We start from the raw sequence: 9,922 nt of genomic DNA, 5'->3' as shown, positions 1-9,922 counted from the left end.
TCTTGTTGAGTTTCTCAAAGAAACAGGTCCTAGTTTTGTTGATTCTTGTATAGATTTTTTTTTCTACTTGGTTGATTTCATCCCTGAATTTGATTATTTCGTGCCTTCTACACCACTTGGTTGTATTTACTTCTTTTTGTTCTAGAGCTTTCAGATGTGCTGTTAAGGTGCTAGAGTAGGATTGCTCCAGTTTCTTTATAAAGGCACATAGAGCTATGTGTTTTCTTATTAGTGCTGCTTTCATTGTGTTCCTTAAGTTCCTAAATGCTGTGCCTGCATTTTTGTTAAATTCTAAAAAGACTTTCAATTTTTTTTATTTCTTCCCTGACTAAGTTATCATTGAGAGTTGTTCAGATTCCAAGTGTATGTGGGATTTCTGTTGGTTTTGATGTTATTGAAGACCAGCCTTAGTCTGTGACTGTACAATAGAATGCACGGGATTATTTCAATCTTGCCTTTGTTGAGGCTTATTTTGTGTCCAATTATATGGTCAATATTCAAGAAGGTACCTTGAGGTGGTGCCAAGGAGAAGATATATATATAGATATATATACATATATATATATATATATATTTGTATTCAAATATTTTGTCCTAGTTACTTATCCATTTTGTTATCTTCTGTCTTTTTATAGGTTAATTGTGTCCATTGATGTTGAGAGATATTAAAGAAGAATGGGTGTTGCTTCCTATTTTCTTTGTTATTAGAATTATGTTTGTGTGGTTTTCTTTTGAGTTTGTTGTGAGAAGATTAATTGCTTGGATTTTTTGGATATGGTTTCCCTACTCTTGTTGTAGTTTTATTCTTTTATCCTCTGTAGTGCTTTTTAATTGTTTATATTGTTTAAATTTGGTTTTGTCATGGATTATCTGTTTCTCCATCTATGATAATTGAGATTTTTTTCCTGAGTATAGTAGCCTCGGCTGGCATTGTTGTTCTCTTAGTTTCTTTATGAAAATTGACCAAGATTTTCTGGCTTTTAGAGTTAGTGTTGCGAACTCTGGTGTAATTCTGATATGTCTGCCTTTATATGTTACTTGACCTTTTCCCTTACCTCTTCTAATATTCCTTCATATTTCTGGGCATTTGGTGTTTTTATTATTAAATAATTGGAGGGATTTTTTTGGCCCTATCTATTTGGTGTTCTGTAGGCTTCTTGTATGTTTAGGGGCATCTATTTTTAGGTTAGGGAAGTTTCCTTCTATGATTTTGTTGAAGACGTTTACTGGCCTTTGATTTCTGAATCTTCACTTCTCTACATATTATTCTTAGGCTTGGTCTTTTCATTGTGTCCTGAATTTATTTCTAGATGCTTTTGGGGGGATTTTGTTTTGTTTTGTTTTGTTTTTGTTTTCAGGTGCAGTGAATGTTTATTGATAGTATTTTAAAAAGTAGGGAGAGTTCCCTAGGTCCCTCCTGTAGGGGGTCTGGGAAGGAAATTGTGAGGGAGATGCTCAGTGTTGGGGACAAGGTCTCCTCAGCAACCAAGGGCCCCTCTCTTGCTCTCAGTTTCCTTGCTGGGGTGGGTGGTCCAGGATTTCTTACTCCTTGGAGGCCATTGTAGGCCATAAGGTCCATGACCCTATTGCTGTAGCCATATTCATTGTAATACCAGAAAATGAGCTTTACAAAGTTGTCATTGAGAGCAATATCAACCTCAACATCAAAGGTGGAAGAGTGGGAGTTGCTGTTCAAGTCGAAGGGGACAACCTGGTCCTCAGTGTAGACCAGGATGCCCTTCAGTGGCCCTCAGATGCCTGCTTCACCACCTTCTTGATGTCATTATAATTGGCAGGTTTCTCCAGGTGGCATGTCAGATCCACAATGGATATATTTGGTGTAGGAACACAGAAGGCCATGCTGGTGAGCTTCCCATTCAGCTCTGGGATGACCTTGCCCACAGCCTTGGCAGCACCAGTGAATGCAGGGATGATGCAGCCCCATGACTATCACGTCACAGCTTTCCAGAGGGGACATCCACAGACTTCTGAGTGGCATTGATGACATGGACTGTGTTCATGAGCCCTTCCATGATTCCAAAGTTGTCATGGATGACCTTGGCAAGGACAGCTAAGCAGTTAGTGGTGCAGAATGCATTGCTGACAATCTTGAGTGAGTTATCATATTTCTCATGGTTTACACCCATCACAAACATGGGGGCATCAGCAGAAGGGGTAAAGATGATGGCACTTTTAGCTCCACCCTTCAAGTGGGCCCCAGCTTTCTCCATGGTGGTGAAGACAGCAGTGGACTCCACAACATACTTAGCACCAGCATCACCCCATTTGATGTTAGCAAGATCTCACTCCTGGAAGATGGTGATGAGCTTCCCATTGATGACAAGCTTCCCATTCTCAGACTTGACGGTGCTGTTGAATTTGCCTTGGGTGGAACATGTAGACCATGTAGTTGATGGTGACAATCTCCACTTTGCCAGATGCAGAGGAGAAGGCAGCCCTGGTAACCAGGCACCCAATACAGCCAAATCCATTCACACCAACATTCACCATTTTGTCTACAGAATGAGGCTGGCACTGCATAAGAAAAATGCAGCAATCTCTGGAACAGGGAGGAGCAGAGAGCCTCTGGATATTTTGAGTTAGGAGGTTTTTCTTTTCTTTTTTTTTTTTTTGTTTTTAATTTTCTTTGACTGCTGTAACTATGTTTTCTATGGTATCTTCTATGCCTGAGATTTTCTCTTATATCTTCTGTTGGTGATGCTGGCATCTCTGACTCCTTCTCTCTTTCCTAAGTTTTCCATCTCCAGGATTTTCTCCCTTTGTGAATTCTTTAATGTTTCTATTTGCAATTTTAGATCCTGAATGGTTTTGTTCAGTTACATCACCTGTTTGATTGTGTTTTCCTGTATTTCTTTTAAAAAATGTATGTATTTCCTTTTGGGGAGCTTCTACTTGTTTACCTGTATTCTCCTGTATTTTTTTAATGGACTTACTTTTGCCCTTCTTAAAGTCCACTATCATCTCCATGTGATGGGATTTTAGATCTGATTCTTGTTTTTCAGGGGTGTTGGGGTATCAAGGGTTTGCTGTGGTGGGAGTAATGGGTTCTGATGTTGCTAAATAGCATTGGTCTTTGTGGCTTATGTTCTTGTGCTAGCCTCTTGCCATCTGGTTCTCTCTGGCATTAACTGGCCTTACTGTCTCTGACTGGAGCCTATCTGTCCTATGAACCTGGTTATGTATTGCTTCCTTGGGTCAGGCTGTCTCTGCGTATGAGAGGAAGTCTGGAAAAGCCACATCTGTGAGCTTGGCTATGGCAGACCTGCTAGTTGCCAAACTGACTCTCTGTTTGGGCAGTGTGGAGAGTGCTAGAGCATTGGATCTTCTCTGTTGCAGTTGGGAAATAGGAGCTAATGTCATATTGTATTTTATTGCTTTTGTTATTATTTGGAATCCTAACCCAAACTTGAGAATAGTTCCTTTACCTTTCTCATTAGCCAATAATTTTGGCATTTTATGGAGTCCTTTAATGGTAAAGAAATATTGATGATTCAAATATGAAAAGCATATTTGTGGCATTGCCTTTCAGGTACAGACTTTTAGCTTGTCTTTATCTTCAGTAATGTGTTTCCTTTATTAGCAACTATATAAAATGCATACTAGAAAGTATTAGGTCAATACATTTGCTTTTAAAATTACAACACAGTGCCTTAATTAAATGTACCATTCTATTAGAAATAAATCATTTAATTGGGCAGTGGTGGCTCATGCCTTTAATCCTAGCACTTAGAAGGCAGAAGCAGGTAGATTTCTGAATTCGAGGCCAGCCTGATCTACAGAGAATGTTCCAGGACAGCCAGGGCTATACAGAGAAACCATGTCTCAAAACAACAACAACAACAAAAATAGAATGGTCAGGGCATTATCTATTCATTCAAATGTCATATGAATTTTCAAATGTCTGTTCCTCCCACACAATTAGTGTTTATTATGAACACATGATTATGAGTGAATTTTTACTTGCTATTTCTAAGACACTGGAAAGGTTAAAAAAACACCTTTATTTACTGTTCAAGGAATTAATTTATTTAATTTTTTCTTAGTTCACCTTTTTAAAAATTGCTCTGTTAGCACTTAAGGCATCTTTTTGACATTGCTGCTAAGAACCTAAACCTCATAATTTTTCTTTATTAGCTTCTTGGGAAGAGAGAAAGGTAAATATTTAAGAAATTAGACTAATTATTCTTGATGCAAATACAGGGTCATTGAAAAGCCAATTCCAATTTATCTATATCTATAAAATCACTATTATTATGATAGTTGGTTGCAACAATTGATATTAAGTTATATAGTCAGTAATCTGGATAATAAGAAAAAGGTTGATAATAGAGGTCATGGAATTTTGCCATGTGATACCATAACTACAAAATGTTCAATATGAGGTTCAATTATTCTACACAAGTCAGGTTTAAAAATTAATTAACCTTTAAAATAAACAAGATTATCAATTTTGAATTAAAGCTCTTATATTATCCAAATAAAATTGTAATTCATAAACATACTCTATAAAACGACTAGGATCTTTTCTGACTTTTATCTTGTAGACCATAAAATTTTTCCACATGATTTAGTTTAATCTTCACCCAAAATCAGGACAAGGAAAGTTTTAAAAGTCAGGGGAAATGGCAGGAATCTTGGATGAGAGATCTTTTGTCTACTCCTTGGGCTTGTTGGAATCTTGCTCCAGCTCAGGCAAATTGAAAGTAAGGGGCTTAGATTTCAAGAGCTACTGATTCATACCATTTCTAATGTTGTAAGCATTATATTTAATTAAAAATTCTTTAATTTTTATTCTTGGTTTCTTTACCATAATTTACAGAGCAATATATACCTGACCTAATAAAAGGAAAAGGAGAAAAAGAAAACATAAAAACTGAAGAATATATATCTAAATGACATAATGTTGCATTAATCAATAACTATTGGTTAAACAAAAACCTTTTATTATGATATTCATTATTTCCATCTTCCAATCCATAGTCACCATAATAGACATTGCCTGAGCCCTTATCCTCATTGTCTCCCACACATGGGTTTAAAACCTGATTTCTCTTGTCCTATAAATATTTCTCCTTCATATATGATGGTTACCATCATATATCAACAAAGACCCTCCAGTTAAACATTCAAGAAATTTTAAAATATTCCATAGCTTTATACATTTAACTATACTTTTTAAAAAGTTCCTATTGCAATAACAAAAAGTAAAAAAAATAAAGTTTATTTTTTAGAGTGAAGTCATAGAACATAACCATAATTATTAGAATACAAAACCAGGTTTTTAGCAGTCTAAACAATTCAGTGTCATGTTACAAAGTTTGGCTGCCAGCAAGAAAAATTCTTATATATGAATATATGAAGGTACAGATTTAATACCTCACATCGGGATGGGTATGGCCCTCATGACTCACTGAACAACCACAGGAGGACCGGAGCCATTACAAGATCCCCTTTAATTACTGGAGGTCAGGCCTCTATCCCTGCCTTGGCAAAATTAGAATTGCCATGTCCCTTCTATACTTGGAGAAGGGAGGAGATGTCAGGGGCAGCCCTGCTTATACACTGAAGGCCTAAAATCAGCCATAATCCTAAAATCAGCAATAGGCCTGGCATACATGCCTGCTAACACAAAGCCTTGTGTCTCTGTGGAAAAGCACTGAAACAGATGGCTATAAGCCATTGTAAACAGGCAGCTTTTGTGAATATTTACCAACCTGAGTAGTCATAAACCTTGTAAATAGGCAGCCTTGGCAGATAGTACCAACATAGATAAGGACAAGTAAATCATAGGCAGAGTCATAGTGACCTGTCCCCTGAACCTTCACCCAGCTGATACCCTGTTCTGAAAGATATCTGTACTCCCCCTGAACACCTATGTTCCTGTGTCATCCCCTTCCCCACATCCTGCATTTTTGTGTTTATTACCCCTGTGTTAAAAAGTAAAAATTATGATTTGATAATTAAAAAAAAGAAACATTTTTAAATCCTATCTTTTAAAGTCCTGTTTCTAGAACAGGAATTATATACAAATATTATTCCAGTTTAAATGTATCTTTACAGAACTGTTTCTCTGTGTTGGCTCATGCCATATGTTAATGTCCAGAATGGCTTTAACTTTGAGTTATTTATTTTTAAGCCTACTTTCTTTTACCAATAATACTAATTTTTAACTATACTGCATAAATTATAAACCAATGTTTTATATTCATGATACGCAGAACAATACATGTAAGACCAGTCAGAAATAATGTAGTAGTGGCCACATACATTTATACAGACAAGGTAAGATCAATTGTTACCTGTTGAATCCAATTCTCATAAGCACAAAGTTTTTGTATTGGCATCCACTTTCTACCAAAGAAGCTTAAAAATTGCTGCTGCCACTGGCTTGCTGCCAGTTTGATCCAGGCAAGAGGCAGAGGTTCTCCAACCACACTAGATTCCTAGCTAAAGGTGCAGAGTTCCAAGAGCTGCATCAGTTTATCACTTTTTTTTTTTTTTAAATTCAGATGTTATTTTCTAAAAATTCTCGAAATAAATTAAAACTAAATTCAGGAGTGAACAACTATCACAAAAAGTTTAAACCATTTTTCTCTCTGAATATGATGCACAGAACAACAATCAAGCAACAAAACCAAACTAGAGACACAAACTCACAGACATGCACAGACTAGTGCACAAAGGACAACCAATATAGTTGTGTCTGAAATTATGAGCTTATTTCTGTTGGTGATTATTTCAAGTGTTTAAGTCATATTAATTTACTTTTATTAACTTTTTATTGGTGTTTAGCAGTAACTGAGGGATGTTTGAGGAGATAAGTTTCTTGTACCTGCACAGTTCTTTTTTCTTTTTTCTTTTTTTTCTTGTTTCTGGTTTGACCTAGCTTTTGGAGAGCCAAAAGAGGAGAGCTGGATAAAGCAAATCTCCAAGAGTCAAGAGAAGGTGAGGATACACCCTGTTTGCTGTCTGGTTCCCACTAGGGTAATGCCTGGTTCTGGGTTTCTTTGGTGGGGCATCTTGTTTTCTTCCCTTTTCCACAAACATTGCATGATCCCTAACTATACTGTTCTTTGTGAAGTTCACATAATGCAGCCCACCCTCCAACTCTTGAAACCATCCCTGGAATCAACAAAAAATATCTCACTTGGGAAGTTGCCTTTTGCCACAGTTTGTGCCATACTATACACTTTTGTCAATATTTTTGTTCCTTGAAGATATTCATTGCAATGACTCTTTCATCCGGTAAAAGTCTCTGACTTCTGCTACTCTATCAATACTGGAACCTCCCAGTGACTCCTCTAAAGTATCACCATATTGCTTTCTGTCATGTAGACACTGTAGTTTTTTACCTCTAGAACTGTCTTCTTCATGTACTTCAACAGTTCTCTGTTGGGGTAGATATTGGAATAAGCCAATTTAAAGCTCTGGATCTGGACCTGAGAGTTATCTAAGGTGGTCAGTCTAGTGGCTCATTAGCTCTCATGCTCTTGGGGCAAACTCACCTGCATCTGCAAGAATCTGGGACACCTTTACCCTGCTGCCCAGGCAAGGTTCAAGGCCTGCACTCCCAGGTGTTATAGCTGGTGAGGGTCAGCACCAGTTTTCCTGCTCTCCTGACCCTGGGGCAAGCTCTCCCATATGCCATAGATGGCAAAGGATAAGAGAGGGCTACAGGGTATCTCTCCTCTGGATGTATCAGCATCCATCTCTAATGACACCAAGGCTAGCTCTTCTTCCTTCTTTAGGTGGCAAAGGGTGAGGGTTATGGAGAATATCTCTCATGTGATTATGCTGATCCAAACAATTTTAGCAGCCATCTCTCCCAAGCTTTGGATCTGGCTCACCTGCATCACTGCTATCAAGATCAGCTCTATTGTGCTTCCTAGGTGAGGTATGGGACTTACTTTTCTGAGTGTTACAGCTGGTGGGATGCAAGACCAACTTTCTTGCTTTCTTGTCCCCAGGGCCATGTCTCCTGCTTGACACAATTAATGAGTGTTAAGAGGGCAAGGGAAGAGAGTATCTTTTTCTCATCTATTCTACCCACAAGAGACTAGTGGTAGGGCCAGCTCTCCCACTGTCATATCCTCTCTTTACCTACATCTCCTACAAAGTACAGGGTCTCCTCTCCTAAATACTACAAATGCATAGGGACAGGGTCAGCTCTTCTGCTTCTATGCCTCCAGGGATAGCTCTCACACAATGCTTATGGGAAGGTTGGGGCCATTTCTACTCAGCCCAGGGAGAGCAACTTGTCCCTGGACAGCAGCCTAGATCAAGGACATCTGCCTGACCTTTGGTAGTAACAGACCCCTGCTACTATAGTGCTACAGACCCAGTTGTGGCTCCCAGTGGGAGGACAGGTCAGGACCCTACCATAATCTCAAGAACATCCCTGGTTATACTAATTAGGATATTTGTCAATACATACCAGTCTCCAGTTCTACCTCTTTTTTTTGTGCCCACATCCTTCAGTTTCTCTTTTCCATTTTTCCACTACTTAACTTGCTCTTCTTAGTGGTTTCCAGGGTCTCTGAGAATATGGGTTCATTTTAGAAGTGGTTTCAGGAGTTCTGGGCTATGGCCATATTGGACAGGGTCTACTCCCCTAGGCCTGCATGTCTCTGGACTGGGGGTCTGTGCCCTTCTCCCACATCTTTGATCAGGCCTGTTATCTGTTTACCACAATAGACCAAACAACAGTAGGACCTGAGAGGTATTGGCCCTGCAGTCTGCTACAGGAGCTAGAAGAATGGACTGCCTTCTGAGCTTGCCTTGACACCTTCTGGCTGCTATCCCCTCACTCAGCCACTGGAGAAGAGACTCTTGGGGGTGGGGCTTCCTCTTTATATGTGAAAGCAAAATATTAAACTTCGGGCCTTGATCAGAATATGTTGTCTTGGCCCCATGCTTCTCTTGCCCTCCATTCCCTTTTTATTCCCAGCCTTCCTCTCAGGTAAACCTGGTTCCAGTAGCTGCTGGAGGCTACAGGGGTCTTTTCAGGCAAGCTCCCAGTTTGGGCCTTATGGTGCCAGCCTGGTAGTCATCTCTGTATGGTGCCAGCCTGGTAGTCATCTCTGGCTCACTCCTTACCCTGCCTACCTACATCCCCCTTTTTTTTTTTTTTTTTTTTTTTTTTTTGTCTTGGCTTTACTCCCCAATGGGACTCATGGTCCTAGGCCATGCTTTTTCTAGTTTCTGGCTTGAGCTCTCCTGAGGACCCAGACTTTTAGTGTATCAGGCTTGCTTTATTCTTTCCTCAGGGAATGTTAGGATATTAATCAGATGTTCATAGGTCAAAACACTGAGAGTATCACCATAGCCTCTCTCCAATCTGCCACCTACTGACACAAATGTGACATAGCAGTATAGTAGAGGAGTTACACATGTAACTCCTCTAGAGGCAAAGTCATGTTCATTTTCAAAAAGAGATTTTTGAAAATGCAGGCAGGATAGCTCAGTGGGTACGGGCCACACAAGGCTAATAATCTGTGTTCAAATGACTAGAATTCACAAAGAAATGAAAACTAACTTCCACAGATTTACCTCTGAGCCACAAACTCAGTGTTGTATACAAGCACACCTCAAACACATATACAAACCATGCACACATACATATCCATTAATTATAAATTCAATTAAATATAAAGAAAGAAATCCTTGCAAAGGAACCCACAGTTACTATGAGTTTGAGCTCCAGTTCTGTGTCATGTACAGAAGACAGTGATTTGTAGCAGTTCTTCTCAACTTCTGGTTCTGCTTCCTCTTGTACAACTTTCCCCAATACTTGGGGTAGGGAGGAGGTAAAAGATACCTCATTTAGGGATGAACACTTCACAGTATTTATTTTCCTAATGCAATTTCATTTTAATTTTTTTATTTCAATACTTTATTATTA

At 38.8% G+C, this 9,922-nt stretch overlaps 1 pseudogene; it reads right to left on the bottom strand.

The window, feature by feature from the left end:
• Positions 1-9,289: 9,289 nt before the first annotated feature.
• LOC117695632 (small nucleolar RNA SNORA17) lies at positions 9,290-9,432 on the bottom strand (annotated as a pseudogene).
• Positions 9,433-9,922: the final 490 nt, after the last annotated feature.

This window comes from Arvicanthis niloticus, chromosome X (assembly GCF_011762505.2).
Source record: "Arvicanthis niloticus isolate mArvNil1 chromosome X, mArvNil1.pat.X, whole genome shotgun sequence".
Taxonomy (NCBI): domain Eukaryota; kingdom Metazoa; phylum Chordata; class Mammalia; order Rodentia; family Muridae; genus Arvicanthis; species Arvicanthis niloticus.
The sequence above is the reverse complement of the archived record's forward strand: the minus strand, read 5'-3'. Positions and strand labels throughout refer to the sequence as shown.